Genomic DNA, 19,087 nt, shown 5'->3' on the forward strand with positions numbered 1-19,087 from the left:
TTTTAGCAGTTTTTGCTTCATGTATTTTGTTAGGGATGTTAGGGATGTTGTTATGGATGTTAATGGTTGTTATGTCTTATTAGAGAATTGACTCCTTTATCATTACGTAATGCCCATCTTTATCTCTGATAATTTTTTTTTTTTGCTCAGAACTCTATTTTGTCTAAAATTAATACAGCTACTCCAGCTTTCTTTTGGTTGACGTTAACATGTTAGATTTTTCTCTACTCCTTTACTTTTAATCTTTTTGTATTTTTAAAGTGGGTTTCTTCTGGAGAACATATAGTTGGACCCTTTAAAAAAATCCTCTCCAACAATCTCTATTTTTACCATTGGTTTATTTAGATTATTCACATTTAATATGATTATTGATAAAGTTGGATTAATTATCTAGCATGTTTGCAACTGTTTTGCAATCACTGCACTTATTCTTTGCTTATTGTCTTTCTTCCCCCCTGTTAGTTTGCTAGGGCTGCCATAAGAAAATACCACAGACTGGGTGGCTTAAATAATATAAATTTATTTTCTTACAGTTCTGGATGATAGAAGTCCAAGATCAAGATGTTGACACGGTTGGTTTCTTGTGAGACCTCTTTCCTTGGCTTGCAAATCATTGCTTTCTTGCTGTGTCCTCATGTGGTCTTCTCTCTGTGTATGATTGTGTCTTGATCTCTTCTTCTTAAGAGGACACCAATCATATTGGGTTAGGACCCACTCTAAGGACCTCATTTTACATTATTATCTCCCTAAAGGCCATATCTCCAAATACAGTCACATTCTGAGGTTCTGAGAACTTTAACATATGACTTTGGCGGGGTAGGGGAAGGCAAAATTCAACCTCTCACACCTTCTCTTTCTACATTCTCTTGTCTTAATTGAGATTTTATATGATTCTATTTTCTCACCTCTCTTAGCATAACTATTATTCTTCTCTTTAAATTTCTTTTCATCCCCTAGAGTCTGCAATATATATTTACAACTAATATAAGATCATATGCCACTTCACCTGTAGGGCAGATATCTTAAAACAATGTAGTTCCTATTTTTTCCTCCTATTTCTTACAATGTTGCTTTCACTAATTTCAACTATCCATATGTTACAATCACTCAATAGCTTATCACTATTATTACTCTAAACAAAGAGTTACCTTTTAGATCAATTAAGAATAAGAAAAACTGAAGACTATTTTATGTGTATTCACTCTTTCTCAAGGTTCTTTTCTTTTTGTAAGTCTGAGTTTGACCTATATCATTTTTCTTCTCGCTGAAGGACTGTTAATATTTCTTGCAGGGCCCACTGCTGGATTTGAGTTGGAGTTGTCTGTTTAAGAAAGTCTTTCTTTTTCATTTTTAAAGGAGAAGTTCACTGGGTATAGAAATCTCAATGCGTGGTTTTTGTTTCTCAACACATAAGCACCTCACTCCACTCTCTTCTTGCTTGCATGGTTTCTGATAAGAAGTCCACTGTAATTCTTGTTCTTGGTCTTCTATAGGTCAGGTGCTCTTTTCTCTGGCTTCTTTTAATACTTTTTCTTTGCTTTTGTTTTTCTGAAGTTTAAAAATAATATGTCTACATGTTGGTGTTTTGGTGTTTATTCTGTTTGATGTTCTCCCAGTCTCCTGGAACTATGGTTTGGTGTTCTCATTAATTTTGAAAAATTCTGTGTCATTAATATTGCGAATATTGTTCTTTGTTTTCTCTCTCTTCCTCTTCTTGTATTCTAATTATGTATCTATTATACCTTTGACATGATCACAGTTTTGATTTTTTTGATATTTTGTTTTCTGATATTTTCTTTTTGTTCCCCATTCTTTTTCTGTCTCCTGCTTATTTTACAGCTTTCTTTTTTCTTTTTTTTTTTTTTTTTACAGGTTTCCCTGTAAAAAGAGACCAAAATGAATGTGGAGTTACCTCAAATCTACAGAATAAGGAATCACACAGTACCATAGTCACATAATAAAAGCAAAAAAAAAAAAAAAAATTAAAAACTATTTTACCTTTCAACTGCTGATGTTATGTATAATATATCACAAGTAAGCATAGCTATGCATTCATGAGCTGATTCTATTAACTTGTAGAATTTTAGAGATGAGCACATGTAAGCATATGGATACTCCTCTACCTTACAAAGTAAAAGCAAGCATTTTCTATTAATTTTTTTTTTTTTCTGTGTAAAACAAACAACTCCTAGAGGTCAAATAAGAAAATTACACCAAACTCAAAGCACTATTAAGTCATGAAACAAAGAAGAATCTGAGGTACAAGTCAAGCAGTATAATTCACCATTTTAGGTATTTCCAGCAACAATCGCATCTCACGAGTAAGATCTATTAAAAAAGAAATCTCAAGTTCCAAAAAATCAATAATCTAGTCTCTAAAATCAGATGTAAGGCTATGACCAACAGAAGACACCCAAACTTCTGTCATGGTAGCAGAGTAAATGGTTTTACTAAAAGCTGCTGACATTTCTATCAGTAGCAACCATAAGGGGGCTGTTGGTTGTAACCATAGTGTCCATATTGGTGGAGATAGTAAGGTTCTTGTCTGTGTTATGAGTAACGTTAACCCAGCATCATCCATGCCACTGATTAGATCAGTTGTCACTTGGCCATCCCTGGCTGCTATCCCTGCTTCTGAACTGTCTGTTATCTTGAAACTGATTGCTTCTATTTATTTGGCTCCAACCAGCTCTGCTATTCCATTCCTCAACAATTAGAGGGGACTCAGGAGGGCGTTTCAGGTAGTGCTGATACTCCCTGTCACCTTCTGTGAATCTACTAGCCAACATCTCTTCAAAAGTTGGAACAGCTTTGGAAGTGTTAGTCATTCTGAAATTCCCAAAGATTTGAGGAAGGTGTATTGCTTAATGTTTAGGTTGTTCAAAATCCACCAAAGTCTGTGTCAATCCACCTTGGGCCGAACCCCACCAGAGAGACAATGAGAGGTTGCAGGAGAGGTGCCTCTGGCCCACCACACCTGGAGGTCCAGACCACTCCAGCTCTCTAAGGTAATGGAGTCCCTCCCACTAGCATCTGACAACCACCTCCCATACTTTTTCTCTTTACATTTTGCTTTGGGAAACTTCTACTGACATGTCTTCAAGCTCAGTGGTGTTTTGTTTTTGTTTTTTCTTTTCTTGGCCATGTCCAGTCTTCTGATGAGCTTATCAAAGGCATTCTTTATTTCTGTTACGTCAAAAAAAAAAAAAAAAAAAAAAAAGAAAAAAATGAGCAAACATCTCAGGAGCCACCCCCAATTAATGAGGGACAGAATTTCTAGCATTTTCTTTTGATTCATTAGATTTTTTCTCTCTCTACTTGTGTTACTTGATTACTTGATTGTGTTTGTTTTTGGTTTGTATATACATTTTGCATTAAAGCCTTATTAATCATAGGTATTAATTAACATATTAATGATAGGTATTTTAAATTCCCTCCTATTCCACTCTCTGTGTCTATTTGCTCCCACTTGTAAAGGAGAGCATGCGATATATGACTTTCTGTTTTGGGTTATTTCACTTTAGATTATGACCTTCAGTTCCATCCATGTTGCTATAAAAGACACGATTTTATTTTTTTTTATGATTGAGTAGCATTCTATGGAGACCTAGAAAGACAGGAGGGTGGTGAAGGATGAGAAAATATCTAATAGGTAAAATGTACACTATTTAGGTGATGGTTACACTAAAAACTCAAAACTTATCCACTATGCAATATATCCATGTAACACATCTACACCTGTACTCCCTAAGTCTATATTAAAAAATTCCCTCTCTGGTAATTCCAGTGGCTGTATCATATCTGAGTTTTATTCTGATACTTGTCTCCTCAGATTGTGCTTTATGTTAGTTTTTGGATTCCCTCCCTCCCTCCCTCCCTCCCTTCCTTCCTTCCTTCCTTCCTTCCTTCCTTCCTTCCTTCCTTCCTTCCTTCCTTCCTTTTCTTTCTTTCACTTTTAGCATGTCTTATAATTTTTATTAAGAGCAGGTACAATGTATCAGAGAATAAGAACTGAGGAAATAAGCCTTTATTAATGTGAGACTTTATGACAATATGGCTAGGAGTTGGGCTATGTATAATGTTTGCTGTAGTTGTAGATATCAAAGACTTCAACTTCCTCACATGGCCTTGTGTTTGTCTCCTCTGTTCTCTTTGAGCTTCCCTAAGAACTCTTTCTTAAATAAAGCTTGTGCCTTGCAGTTCTTTCAGCTGTAATCTATTATACTAGAATCCTGCTGATGTGTTGATAAACTAAGGGGGAGGGGAAGCATTCTATGATCTTATGATTAAATCATATTTTTTGTGTACGGGCCTGTATCCCCTGGGCTATTATCTTCACAAGTGTTTCTTGGTCTCTTCTCCTCCCGTCCCCTCCACCCTCTCCAGTTGGATGAGACAGAAAAGCTAAAGAGGTAGAATTGGGTAAATGCCCTTCGGCCTAAGTTACATAAGGCTCCGATAATTTCTTTTTCCTTGGAGAGTAGACGTCTGTTTGAGAATGCTCTGGATGTATTTAAATATGTTGACTTTTAACGAGCCCCTCCATCCCACACCCACCCACAAGTCACAGGGGCTATTTCTTGGCCCTTCACCTTGAGCACTTGGGAGGATTCCTGGAGGTAAAATTCACAAAAGTGAAGGGGGCTCCCTGAGACTTTGGTCCCCATGCATTTCTAACTCTAATGCTACTGCACATTCAGGCTATGACAGTTCCTCAAAATTACCACCTACAGCTTTCTAGCAGTGTATGAATTCAGCAGCTTTTGCTCCAGGTAAGCCGATATTGGCTATAATCCTTTGTGTTACCTGTCTCTCCAGATCTTGGGTGGTGGTTTGCCCTGCAACCGAAATTATTGGATGGATTCAAGAAAAGTGCTACGTTTTCAGTTTGTTCAGCTTCCTCCTCCCCCTCCTCCCCCTCCTACCCCTCCTCCCCCTCCTCCTCCTCCCCCTCCTCTTCCTTCTCCTTCTCCTTCTTCTTCTTCTTCCTCTGTTTCCTAGGCTGGAGTGCAATGGCACAATCTCGGCTCACTGCAACCTCTACCTTCCAGGTTCAAGTCATTCTCCTGCTTCAGCCTCCCGAGTAGCTTGGACTACAGGTGTGCACCAACACACTCAGCTAATTTTCATATTTTTAATAGAGACAGGGTTTTGTCACATTGGCCAGGCTGGTCTTCAATGCCTGACCTCAGGTGATCCACCCACCTCAGCCTCCCAAACTGCTGGGATTACAGGCGTGATCCACCACCCCCGGCCTGTTCAGCTTTTTTTCTTTTCTTTTCTTTCTTTTTTTTTTTTTTTTTGAGACGGAGTCTCGCTTTGTCGCCCAGGCTGGAGTGCAGTGGCGCAATCTCGGCTCACTGCAAGCTCCGCCTCCCGGGTTCACGCCATTCTCCTGCCTCAGCCTCCCGAGTACCTGGGACTACAGGCGCGCACCACCACGCCTGGCTAATTTTTTGTATTTTTAGTAGAGACGGGGTTTCACCGTGTTAGCCAGGATGGTCTCGATCTCCTGACCTCGTGACCCACCCGCCTAGGCCTCCCAAATTGCTGGGATTACAGGCGTGAGCCACCGCAACCGGCCTGTTCAGCTTTTTTTCTTGTGGTAAGGATGGGAGTGATGATTTCTAAGATCTTTGCAATGGAAATCTCCATGCTACTTTATTTTTGGAAATTCATATCATTTTAAACCCTTAGCTAAATAATACTCAAAATCTCTAGCGTATAAAATGAAGTTATACCTGTTTACCGTATTTTACTATATTCTGTATAAAACTTGGTTCAGAGGCATAAAGTTACTTGCTCAAGCATCTCATGGTTGGCCAGCTATTATTTTGGAAGCAGAGATTTCTAGTCTGGTGCTATTTCACAACAATATGGTGTCTACTTAGCCGGAACTCAATTGAATGCAACTAATTTAAAACAGAAATGTGTATATCATAGACTTTTCAAGGCCAGATGAGTCAAAGATCAAGATTGTTGTCTGAGGTAGGAATAGCATGACCATAACATCTCTTCCTTCTCCATGCCTATTTTAGGCTTTCCCCTCTTGCTTAGCCACTGCATTGACCTTTAGATAAGAGACCACGTGGACCAAAAAGGAAGAGTAAAGGAAAGAGAAGAATTAGAGAGGAAAGGTCTATAGGAGGTGGGTTTTTTTTTTTTCTTTGTTCTTCTTTCTTTTTGAATATACTCATAAAGAAGGAGAAAAAATAGCTTGGATAACCAGCTGTCCCTACTCCTGAATCCATTTTGATGATGTCTTTGAGTATCTTTGCCAAACAAACAAACAAACAAACAAAAAAGTGCTATCTAAATAAGTAAGTCTATCAAAAGTCTATCACTTAGATATCATTCTTAGTTCCTACAGTCAGGAAAGTACAACAATTTCTGGTGTTAGATTTTCTGAGTTTAATCCAGACTTTCCAATCTACCTGCTGTGCAACTTTGGGCAAGTTACTTAAACTCTCTGTGTCTCAATTTCCTCATTGATAAAATGGCCCTTGAAGTGTTCTTATATGGATTAGATAAATGTATCTCTCTGTGTATATATCCATTAGTTACAATAGTGCTTGGCATAAAGTAAGCACTGGTTAAACGTTAGCTGTTATTGTAACCAGTCCTTCTTCCCCATTTTGAGCACATCAGTCCTGTCTTTATATAATGAGTCTAGTGGCTTTCTCTCCAGGACTCCATTTTGGCTTTCTTGAGCATAGATATATAGCCACATATTAGGGGAGAGGGATAGTTTTTTGGCCAGCTTTATACTCCACTTTATACTGCTGGCATCTAAATTTAAATCCAACCTCAGGTTTTTAACGGTTTTGCTAATGTACTGAGTCCAGCATATAATTCCTCATGCCTAGTGCCTACAGGGTGTGGTACAAGATGTACCTTTCTGGTTTGGCATTGGCTTCCCTGATGAACTCCTTCCACTCCCAACCCACCCATCCACCCTTCTCTTATGTGAAATTATGTTCTTTGGCCATTGCATTTCATGTAATTGTAGCATTTAATTTTGAACTTGTGCCCAGAGGTCTGTGGGCAGTGGGTGTGTTTAAAGAAATCTAATAAATGAAGAGAAATAAACGTACAGGGTAAAAAGTAAATGGGCCAATACTATTCAGAGAAAAACCCCAAAGTGACTGCCTGCTTGCAGGAACAGAAATAATTTTAGAACAAGTCAGTAATGTAAACAAGGTGAAAGAAAACATTTTTCTTATTAAATATACTAGGTCCATGTTTTCTACCTTACTCCCGGCTCTTTGCTTCATGAGAGGAGCCTTTTGACCCTCTTCTAGTGAATGAAGTGCCTTGACCAGAAGTCAAGGTAGGTCAGCCTTTCACTCAGTTCAGTTCGTGGGTGGCCAAGAATATATTCAGGCTGAGGAATAATTTAATTTTCTCTTGTTAGCTCCATTGAGAAAAGGATTGTACGCATTGAGTCTACCCCAGTGGGAAAGTTCTCAATCTCCCCATAAACCCTTCTTTCGTTTGGTTGTTCACTTTGGCCCTGCTTGTGCTTTGGTGGACTTAGTTCTATTCTGCTCCATCCTCAATGAAATAAAGTAGGTCCCAAAGCAGCTGCATACAAATGTGCAGATGGCCACACTAGGGTTAAGAGTCAGAAAGCACTCCTCTCTGGGCCTCTCTATATGCATTTTGCTCTCTCTCTCTCTATATATATATGTGCGTGTGTGTCTGTGTATATATGTGTGTGTGTATATATCGTCAATTATATATACAAATATAAATATAAAATTATATATTTATAAATATAAAATTATATGTATTTATAAATATAAATATAAAATTATATGTATTTATAAATATAAATATAAAATTATATGTGTTTCTAAATACATATGTAATTTTTTTGAGATGGAGTTTTGCTCTTATTGCCCAGGCTGGAGTGCAGTGGCATGGTCTCAGTTCACTGCAACCTCCACCTCCTGGGTTCAAGCATTTCTCCTGCCTCAGCCTCCCAAGTAGTTGGGGTTACAGGCGCCCACCGCTACACCCAGCTAATTTTTTGTATTTTTAGTAGAGATGTGGTTTCACCATGTTGGCCAGACTGGTCTCGAACTCCTGGCCTCAGGCAGTCCACCCATCTCGGCCTCCCAAAGTGCTGGGATTACAGGCGTGAGTCACTATACCCGGCACTATTTGATATATTTTTAAAACTACATACACACACTGTTAATAAATAGGAAGAATTTTTGTTTATGCATTTGTTTTGTTAATGCGACCCCTCTCGAGGAGTAACTATGCCTTACATACATAGAATGCTTTATACTTGAAAGAGTGCATGCACACATACGGTGGTGGAAAAAGCCTGGGAGTGACAGTTAGGATACTTGGTTCAAATCCCGCCTTTGCTAATTGTCAGTTCTGTGATGTGAAGCAAATGATTTAATCTTTCTGAGCCTCAGATTTTCATGAGGCTGTCATTATAGATATATGTACCATTCTTGTGTGAGGAATGTGGTTTTTTTGTTTGTTGTTTTTTAAGGTGGGGTTTCGCTCTTGTTGCCCAGGCTGGAATGTAGTGGCATGATCTTTACTCACTGCAACCTCCGCCTCTCGGGTTCAAGCAATTCTCCTGCTTCAGCCTCCTGAGTAGCTGGGATTATAGGCACCCACCACCATGCCCGGCTAATTTTTGTACTTTTAGTAGAGACAGGGTTTTGCCATATTGGCCAGGCTGGTCTTGAACTCCTGACCTCAGGTGATTCGCTTGCCTTGGCCTCCCAAAGTATTGGAATTATGGGCGTGAGCCAGTGCGCCTCGCTGGAATGCGTTTTAAAATGCCTGTGAAGATATTTTGTGAATTCTAAAGCAGTACATAAATAGTAGTGATTAATCTTTTAATACATCACATGAAGTAATTGAGGCAAATATTTTTATCCTCATCTAAAAGTAAGAAGTCTTAGTGTAGCAAGTGCTGTGTGTGCCCAGCCCATATACCTTTATCTCATGTGGGAAGTCGCCAGCAGATGCTTCTCCTGCATTTGGCCAGCTTACTGGGTCTGTCTGCGTGAGGGTGCCCTTTGAACTTTGGGGCAGGCCACAAATGCTGGAGAGATAACACCTCAAGAGCTACCCCCATTAATGCTGAATAGGAGTGGGTGGGTAAATGCCCAGCTTCTTCCCCAATGTGGTGGGACAACTTCGAGCTACATCCTACACAGTGTCTCAGGGAGTTGTGGGTGTGGTTTGGGGGTGGATTAAGCATCAACTGTCCTGAGCAATACACTGTTCACCAACACTCCCTTCCCTGTCCCACTCTCCACTAGCTGATAGTGTTTTCTCAAATCACATCACCACCACAAATAAGCTACATGCACCAAAATCCTTGGAGTCTGATTTAGGGAGGACTCCAATAAGACAAGAGTCAGAGGTTTAGAAATTCGCACAAGGTCACATTTCTGTTGAAACACACTACGATTGTGTCATAGGATTACACATGCAGGGACCTGAAAAACAATGGTATTTGATTTTTAAATGAAAAATACAATAGTTATTGTGGAAAAAAATATAAACTTTTCCTCCTTTGTCCATAGAGTTATTAATATATAGCATATTTTAAAAAGATATGGACAGAATTATAAATCTTAGGGTGAATAGATAAAAGTTGTACAGCCAATAAAAATGAGATCTGGGTAACAAGGATGATGAATGTGCTGAGGTTTAAAAAAAATTCCAAAACCATAGAAACAGTTATCTTTATGATAAGAATTGTTAAATATTTACCTTTATAGTAATAAGAACAATAAAGGAAGGACATTTTTACTTGGAGATGGTCACAGAAAGTTAACCAAAGCCGAAAAGGAAGAAACATTTGAATTATTTTCTCTTACCTTTTTTTTCTTCATGGAGACAATCTTCAAATGATATAATTTGGTACTTACTTGCTTAAGATTGAATTGTGACTCAAAGTCTGCAGAGGAACTATTATGCGATCATATAGCTGCTTTCAATGAGTTCCTAAGCCTAGACACTGTTCAATATCATGTACTGGAAAAGATAGAAGATATAATAAAAGAATCACTTCAATAATTGTCAACTTACTGTGAAGGCTTGAAAATATGCCAAAACACATAAATCTGTAATGCAGAAACTACAAATACATCTGAAATTTCTTCTAAACAAAAACTTGTACAGTGAATTCTTAGAATATAGTTATTTAATATTTAGAAAATGAAATTGATCATCACTAGGGAGCAGGAAAGGCCTACAAAATAGTCTACTATAATCAACCTTATTTAAAAATCTGAATTGCATTATCAAATGTATACCAGGAGAGTGCTTTGTGTACTGAATATTGTATATATACAATGGCATACTGATTTATAGTTTTTCATGGCAACGTTGTGTATTAAATGAAGAAATGCTGACTAACTCAAATTTTCACTTGGATTCAGAACTTATTGACCAATTGTTCAAAGAATGACTGCTAGTTTTGCTGTTAGTATTTGGTTTTGGAACAGTGAAGTTGGTATGGTTTTGATATCAGATCTGGATTCAAATCCCTGCTGTTACTAAGTGAACAATTCAACTTAGTTTTATGTAGTTTCCTAAGCTACAAAAAGGAAAGAAAAAAATAATACTTATTTAATAGAGTTGTGATGAGTAGATTAAATAAAGTATATCAAAGAGCTTTATAAATTATTAAGCCTTGGATAAATTCTAGTTATTATTGTATTTTAGCCAAATTGTGTTTAAATTTCCAATTATGAGAAAGTCTAAATCTGGACTATGTTTCTGCTTATTTATGTCAGAATAAAAATACAAAATAGGCCGGGCGCAGTGGCTCAAGCCTGTAATCCCAGCACTTTGGGAGGCCGAGACGGGCGGATCACGAGGTCAGGAGATCGAGACCATCCTGGCTAACACGGTGAAACCCCGTCTCTACTAAAAAAAAAATACAAAAAAAAAAAAACTAGCCAGGCATGGTGGCGGGCGCCTGTAGTCCCAGCTACTCGGGAGGCTGAGGCAGGAGAATGGCGTGAACCCGGGAGGCGGAGCTTGCAGTGAGCTGAGATCCGGCCACTGCACTCCAGCCTGGGCGACAGAGGGAGACTCCGTCTCAAAAAAAAAAAAAAAAAAAAAAACAAAAACAAAATAGTCTCCATCTTTAGAGAAAGTTCAATACTTTACTAAATTAAAAACTCAATACATTTTGATTACAAAATTATTTAAGCTGATTATTAAGGTGGCTTCGACAAGGGCACAACAAACTTGGATGATGGGCTAAACCTAGTTCACCATCTACTTTGTAAAGTTTTATTGGAGCACAGCCATGTCCATTCACTGACGGATTGTCTATCATTGCTTCTGAGCTACAATGCAGAGTTGAGTGGTTGTGACAGAGACTGTACAACCCACAACATGCAAAAGATCTGATGCTTTATAGGAAAAGTTTGCTGACACCCTGACCTACACAAAAATGTCTATAGTGTGTAGCCGTACATAATCATATGTGGGGAGGATATGTTTAAGCAAAGATAAGGCAGTTCTGGAGTTTACCAATTACAGTAATCAGAATGACAGTCCAAATACTATCAAGACTGTGTGCATTTTGTTTAACAAAGTCACAAGGGAGTTATTAACTTTTATAAGCTCATAGAGAGTATAACACAAAGAATAGGGCTTTGGAGTACAATTTTAAAACCTCTTTGGTATTGGAATTCCAGGAGCTGGCCTGAAGAACTTCTTGGGAATAAAGACTCCAAAGTGAAGCTGAGTGTTGCTTTGGAACTGGACTGCCTGGCTGGGACTTCCCTGTTTTACTTTGATATATGTACTGGACCACAGCTATCTTGAATCCAATCATTCCTGAGAGCTGAGGAAATTCTCTCTGAAGTTTCCAGAAGCTATAAGCATGATGCTACTGAAAAACACATTATTTGCAGTAGTAGTTGCTTTGTGCTAAGAACCTGGCAGAACGAACTTTGTGTAGTAGTTTGGCTCAGCCATTTTTCAAACAGGCAACTGCCTTTACTAAAATAGGAACCAATGTCATCCTTTGCCCCACATTTGCACTAAGCCCAAATTTTCTTAGAGACAAGCTCTTGCCCTGTTTCCCAGGCTGGAGTGCAGTAGCGCAATCATAGCTCATTGGAGCCTCAAACTCCTGGGCTCAAGTGATCCTCTTGCCTCAGCCTCCTAAGTACCTGGGACTACAGACTTGTTGTGCTACCATGCTCAGCTTCTTTAAGAAGTTTCAAAATAATTCAATGCTTTTCCAAGAACATTTTCAAGCAAGAAAGAAATCAGAATAGTCTTATGCTGATTTCTTTTTAATCTTTTTATTTTTTAAATTTTATTTGTTTTAGATTTGGAGGTACATGTGCATATTTGTTACATGGGTATACTGTGCACTGGTTGGGACTGGACCTCTAGTATATGCAGATTTCTGTTTCAGTGGTCAAGGTTAAATGAAGACATTAATAAATGGTATTTCCTAAGATTTCAGATTGACCAGAGATGGTGGTCTGAATGATGCTGGAAGCTTAGCCATAGTAATGTTGTTAATGGTGGGCTCTTCTTATAAGTTAGAGCCAGTGGACTGCTAAGTTATGATAATAAAAACTCTAATATTGAACTTACTATATTAGTATTTGGGGGCTGAGTAAGTCTTTGATAAATTTTGTAAGTATATGATTTGGGCTGATGGAAATAAATTATGAGTAGGATATCTACTCTTCTAGAAGTGAGATGCACTGAATTGTATGAGGGGAAAAAGGACAGCTAGAAGGAGTCTTCAGAAAGCTACTGAAGCTTTGATATGGTTTGACTGTGTCTCCACCCAAATCTCACCTTTAATTATAGCTCTCGTAATTCCTAAGTGTCGTGGGAGGGACCTGGTGGGAGGAAATTGAATCATGGGGATGGGTTTTTCCCCATGGTGTTCTCGTGATAGTGAGTGAGTCTCATGAGATCTGATGGTTTCATAAAGGGCAGTCCCCTTACACACGCTCTCCTGCCTATTGCCATGTAAGATATGCCTTGCTCTTCCTTCACCTTCTGCCATCATTGTGAGGCCTTCCCAGACATGCTGAACTTTTGAGTCAATTAAACCTCTTTTCTTTATTAGCTACCCAGTCTCACATATGTCTTTATTAGCAGCATGATAATAGACTAATATAAGCTTTCTCTAGTAAGTTGAACTAGGTCTCTAGAAATATGTGCATATTTCTTAAGCTTAAGTAGAGCATAGATAACCTTAAACTAAATCATAGAATCATAGAGGTTTAGAGTTTGGAACATTTGCAATAATTTATTTCCATCTTTTCCAACTTTAACCCCATTTTGTAGATGATAAAAAACTGAGGAAGATGAAATGATTTGCTGTTGTCATACATCCAGTTTCTGGAAGAACACAGATTAGAACTTGACCCTTTGGTGTAGTGCCGTTTCCTCTATACAACATTCCAAGGCTAATTGAGAGGGAGTGTGCCGGTGAAGGAATTCAGCTAATGGGGTATGAACTGAGGGAACCAAGTTGTGTTAAGTGATCATGGCCAATACTGAGGATGCTTGAGGCTGAGTACTGAGGAAATGACAGTTTGAAATGGATCTGAGAGGAAAATTATTGCCATGGCAGAAACAATGTGGACAACTTTATGCTGGTGACTAACTGCAACTAAAAGATTTTAAGAAGTCATTTTAATTAGCAAGTCCTTAACAGGCTAATGAGAAAAGTGAATGCTAATATGCATGTCTGACACCCTAGACTCTGTCAAAATCCTGTCAGGAATGTGGTGAGTGGAACTCCTGACAAGGAGGCACAATATGAGGACTTTGGGAAGGACACAGGCTAACGGGGCTGGCCTCTTAAAGGGCCTGCACTTTTAGGGACAGATATTTGAATAGAAGAGAAAACACAATATGATGACTTTTGGAATTTCTATGGGGGATTGGAATATAATTATCATTTAACTCAATAATTTATCTATGTTATTATATGTGAACAAACAATTTCACATGCGTTTATAAACTGTGGGAAGTCTATCTCTAACCTGTGTAGGAAGATTTCTGGTTCCAACAAGGATGATGCCCTCTTCCCTCAAATTAATCCTGGAGAAAAGAAGAAAAATAAACAGAAGTGAAACATGAATTCTAGGAATGAATAAAACTAATCAACAGACTTTGGGAACGCCCTGAGGGTGCAGAAGACTATTTGCACTTGCGTGTGTCAGTTTCAGCCAGGGGAAGAAAGTGGCCCAAAGTGGTAGTGGAGCTTATTGGATTCTGCCCTTGTCTTTCTCTGGCTTTACTTCAGGACAGCCATTACTCACCTCCTCACTACAGAGGTGACCCAGGATCATAAAGAGGCTGCATAAATATTGCTGAGGGAGGAGTTGATGAAAACAGGGGCTTCTGGACCCATTTGCCTTACCCCTACCCTTCAGACCCACAGGGCTCATGGATTAAAACCTAGGCAGACTGCCTTCTCATAAGGCATCTTCTCCTTAAGGTTTAAGGTCAAGACCTGAGCAATAGAGTTACATGATGGGTTCCTACAAATCAGGGTAATTAACAGTGGTTTGGTGATGTCTGGCATTTCCACAAGGAGGCTCATTCTCTCTTTATTAATTCATTTAAACTGGGCAGGGTAGCTGGTATCCTCATGGGAAGACTTCTGGGCTAAAATGACCAGACATCTGAGGGGTACATGCATTCTCTGGAATAGAAATATTAGAAGTGGACTAAGAATTTAAAATAAATATGATAGAAACACGTAAGCTGATAAAGGAAAATATTAGCAATGTAAGACAAAACAATAATAGCAAGTGGAATAATAAAGTATGGCTTAAAAGGAAGAAAAATATATAGGAGGACAGATATAACTGAAAAAAAACAAATTAATGAAGTAGAACAGTTAATTGAGAAATTCTTCCAGAAGGCAGCAGGAATGTATATGAAAAAGAAAACAAATAGAGAAATAAAAAAAAGTTAACAGTCATGGCAGATAGAAGTGCCAATATCTAGTATTAGAACACTCAAAAGGAAAGTGGAGATATATGGAAGGAAATAATCTGGAGAAAGAATAGAGATAATTACTCTTACTTAAAAAAAGAGGGAAGACTTCAGTTAGAAAGGGCTAATGAATTGTTAAACATAAAAGAAAAGGAAAACTCACCCTACACATTATGATAATATCTAAGAACATTAAGTACAAAGAAAAACTTCTACAAGCTTCCAGAAAGTGAAGATACCTAAAATAAACAAGAATCAGATTAGTATCAGATTCTTTAACAGCAACATGATGTGAGAATCCAGTGAAGCAGTACTTTTAAAATACTGAAAGAAAATTACATTGAACATAAAGTTTTACATCTAATAAAATTGTCATTCGATTTTGAGGGGTAATAAAAATATTCCCAGGTATGGAAATTCTCAATTTTTTGTCTTATGAAAGGATACATTGAAAATGTTTTGGAGAAAGCACTGTTTGGAAGTAAATATACTCAGGAGCTTGTGCAAGAGATATGTTGAAAGAGAGAAGGAGAAAATATTTTGGGATTCTAGACAATATCAACATGATGTAGGATGTGGATCATAGGACACTAAGGGACCACGGAACCTGTCAGACCACTTTTATGTTTAGGGAGAAGATACAGATCTTGACAGACTGATTGTATTAGTTTGCTAGGGCTGCCATAACAAAGTACCACAGACTGAGTAGTTTAAATGACAGAAGTTTATTTTCTCACAATTGCGGAGGCCGTAAATCCAGATCAAGGTCTGGGCAGGGTCGGTTTTCCCTGAGGCCTCCCTCATTGACTTGTAGATGGCTGTCTTTTTCCTATATCTTCACAGACATGCATCTGCACCCTAATTTCTTCTTACAAAGACATCAGTTATGTTGGATCAGGACTCATCCTAACAACTTTACTGTAACTGAATAATCTCTGTACAGACCCTATCTCCAAATATAGTCACATTCTGAGGTACAGGGGTTAGGACTTCAGCATATGAATTTTGAGGGGACACCATTTAGCCTGTAACACTGATGTTCTCCAAGCCCATGCCCATAAGCATACTAACCAGTGATCATTCTGATTTTCTCCTGGTCAGTGTCCGTGATGTTTTCAATTGTTATATAGTACTTTGAATATCACATCTAGATATTGCTAAGTTTAAGAAACAAATAAGGACCAGTAATGATGCATATCTTATCACTATAAGAACAAAAATAGAACACATAGATTTTAAACCAGAAGGGAAAATAAGTTGGTCTATTCAATAGAAAGTAGGAAGGAGAAAAAGAAGGCAAAACACACAGTAAATGAAAAGTATAAAATGAAAGAACAGATAGCGATTTTAAAAATTACATTAAATATAATGAGTTAAACACTATTGCTGAAAGAAGCAGATTAGATTTTTAAAGAAATGAAACAATATGTTGAGTCCCAAAGACAAATTAAGATAAAGGACATAGAAAGTTTAAAAAAAAAAAAAAGATATTTGGAAAATGTAAATTGGAAGAAATTTGGGGTAGACATCTTAATAGCTGACAAAATAAAACTGAAAAACCAAAAAATTTAATAGGGACAAAGCAGGATGCTATACACAGTAAAGGAGCAATAGAATAAAAAGTTATAACCATTTTAATCTGTTATGCACCTAATCACACAGCTGTAAATAATATCAAAAACCAACAAGCAGAATTTTAGGAAGAGATAGATAAATCAACAGGTGTGGCTGGAAATTTCATACTCACCCCTCAAGAAACCATAAATCAAGCATGCACACATACATACACACAAATAAGCAGCAGGATCAAGACCTGAACAGTAAAATATAATAAATTAGCTCATGCTAATATATCTAAATATATATGCATACACTTATGTATCCAACAGAGAGTACACATCATTTTCAAGCACACATGGAACATTTATAACAATAAACTATAAATCAATTTCACTAAGTTCTTTGAGCATAATGCAATAAAATTAAACATAAATTACAAAAGAGTCACTAAAACATATATCATGTATTTGAAAGCTAAATATTTCAAAATAATTCATATGTTAAAATCTGTGAATACAGTTAAGCAGAAAAAATTTATAGCTTCAAAAATAACATGAAATAATAAAGTTTTAAAAGAAATGAACTAACTTCAACTCATGAAATGGGAAAAATAGCAGTGACAAACCCAAAGAAACAAGAAGGAAGGAAATGATAAAGATAAAGCTGGAAATGATGAAGACAAAGGTAGACAAAGATAACCAAGAACAGAAGAACAATACAGGAGATTAACAAAACCAAAAGCTGATTCTTTGAAAAGATTGACAAAGTAGACCTCTGATAAGATTAATCAAGATAAAAGAAGCAAATAAGACACACAATGAAAGAGTGATATCACTACAGATACAACAAAGGTTTGAAAGGATAACTTTAAACTTTTAAATGAAATACATTCCTAGAGAATATGAGATGTAAAAATTTGTCACAAGAAAACTTTAGTAAACAAAATAAATAATAAACTGAGATGGTTCTTAAATAATTATCCAACATCAATAGCAACAAATGAAAGTCCCAGGTTCGATTGTTCCAGCCCCTGTTGTTGAATAGTTTATCCTTACCCCATTGAATTGCCTTGGCACTTTTATTGAAAATCAACGAACTATAGGCTGGTTGTGGTGGCTCATGGCTGTAATTCCAACATTTTTGGAGGCTGAGGCTGGCAGATCACTTGCGGCCAGGAGTTTGAGACCAGCCTAGTCAAAATAACGAAACCCCCGTCTCTACTAAAAATACAAAAATTAGCCAGCTGTGATGGCACACGCCTGTAATCCCAGCTACTTGGGAGGCTGAGGCACGAGAATCACTTGAACTCTGGAGGTGAAAATGGTAGTGAGCCAAGATCATGCTGCTGCCCTTCAGTCTGGGTGACAGAGTAAGACTGTCTCAAAAAGGAAGAGAGAAAGAAGAAAGAAGAAAGAAAGAAAGGAAAGGAAGAAAGAGAGAGAAAAAGAAAGAAAGAAAGAGAAAGAAAGAAAGAAAAAGAAAGAAAGAAAGAAAGAAAGAAAGAAAGAGAAAAGGAAAAGAAAAAAGGAAGGAAGAAAGGAAAGAAGGAAGGAAGGAAGGAGAAAATTAATTAACGAAGTTAAGGGTCTATTTCTGTGGCATTGGTGTTTATTATCTCTCTTTATGGCAGTACTGTCTTGGCTGTTGTAGCTTTATCATCTTCTGAGATATGATTGATACACTGGGAGACTTCGGTGGTGGGTGAAAAAGTTGTAAGTAGGAGAATGAAAGGGATGGCTGGGGTTGCTCTTCTGTTCTCCTTCTCTCTCTCCTTGGATCCCTGGATCTAGTCACAAAAGGTAGGTCTTGGATTGGCTCATGAGCTCTCCTGGGCTTCTGAGAAGCTGGCATAGGTCTCAGGGGAAGGAAAAGGGCGACTTTGGTAGCAATAAGGACAAAGAGTTATGAGGGAGGAGCATCTGGTATGGCAGGGGTGGTTCTCCCATATTAGAGAGAACCAGGAAGCCACATTTCCATGGAAACATCTCAGGTGAGTGATGGAGAGCACTGTTTGTGGTAGATGTAAGTAATATTTACCATCACATTTAAGCAAGTAAGCCAACGAGACCCAAGTCTTGGATTTTTTTTTTTTTTTTTTTTTTGACAGAGCCTCACTCTGTCACCCAGGCTGGAGTACAGTGGTGTGATCTTGGCTCACTGCAACCTCCACCTCCCAGACTCAAGCGTTTCTCCTGCCTCGGCCTCCCAAATAGCTGGGATTACTGGCATGTGCCACTATGCCTGGCTGTTTTTTTGTATTTTTAGTATAAATGGGGTTTCACCATGTTGGCCAAGCTGGTCTTTAACTCCTGACATCAAGTGATCTGCCCGCCTCAGCCTCCCGAAGTGCTGGGATTGCAGGTGCTAGCCACCACGCCCGGCCCCAAGTCTTGGATCTTATCTCCAACATGGCCCACAAAACTCAAAAAAATCTCTTTTATAGATACCGACTATGTCATGTTGTTGATCACAAGGGGATACAGGGGGACCACCTTTAGCTTCAGAGGTCTTGCAACTCTATCCCCAATATTAAAAAAGCAAG

At 38.0% G+C, this 19,087-nt stretch overlaps 1 pseudogene; it reads right to left on the minus strand.

Moving 5' to 3' along the window:
- Positions 1 to 2,472: 2,472 nt before the first annotated feature.
- LOC100425714 (RNA guanine-N7 methyltransferase-activating subunit-like protein pseudogene) lies at positions 2,473 to 2,828 on the minus strand (annotated as a pseudogene).
- Positions 2,829 to 19,087: the final 16,259 nt, after the last annotated feature.

Source organism: Macaca mulatta, chromosome 1 (genome assembly GCF_049350105.2).
Source record: "Macaca mulatta isolate MMU2019108-1 chromosome 1, T2T-MMU8v2.0, whole genome shotgun sequence".
Classification (NCBI taxonomy): domain Eukaryota; kingdom Metazoa; phylum Chordata; class Mammalia; order Primates; family Cercopithecidae; genus Macaca; species Macaca mulatta.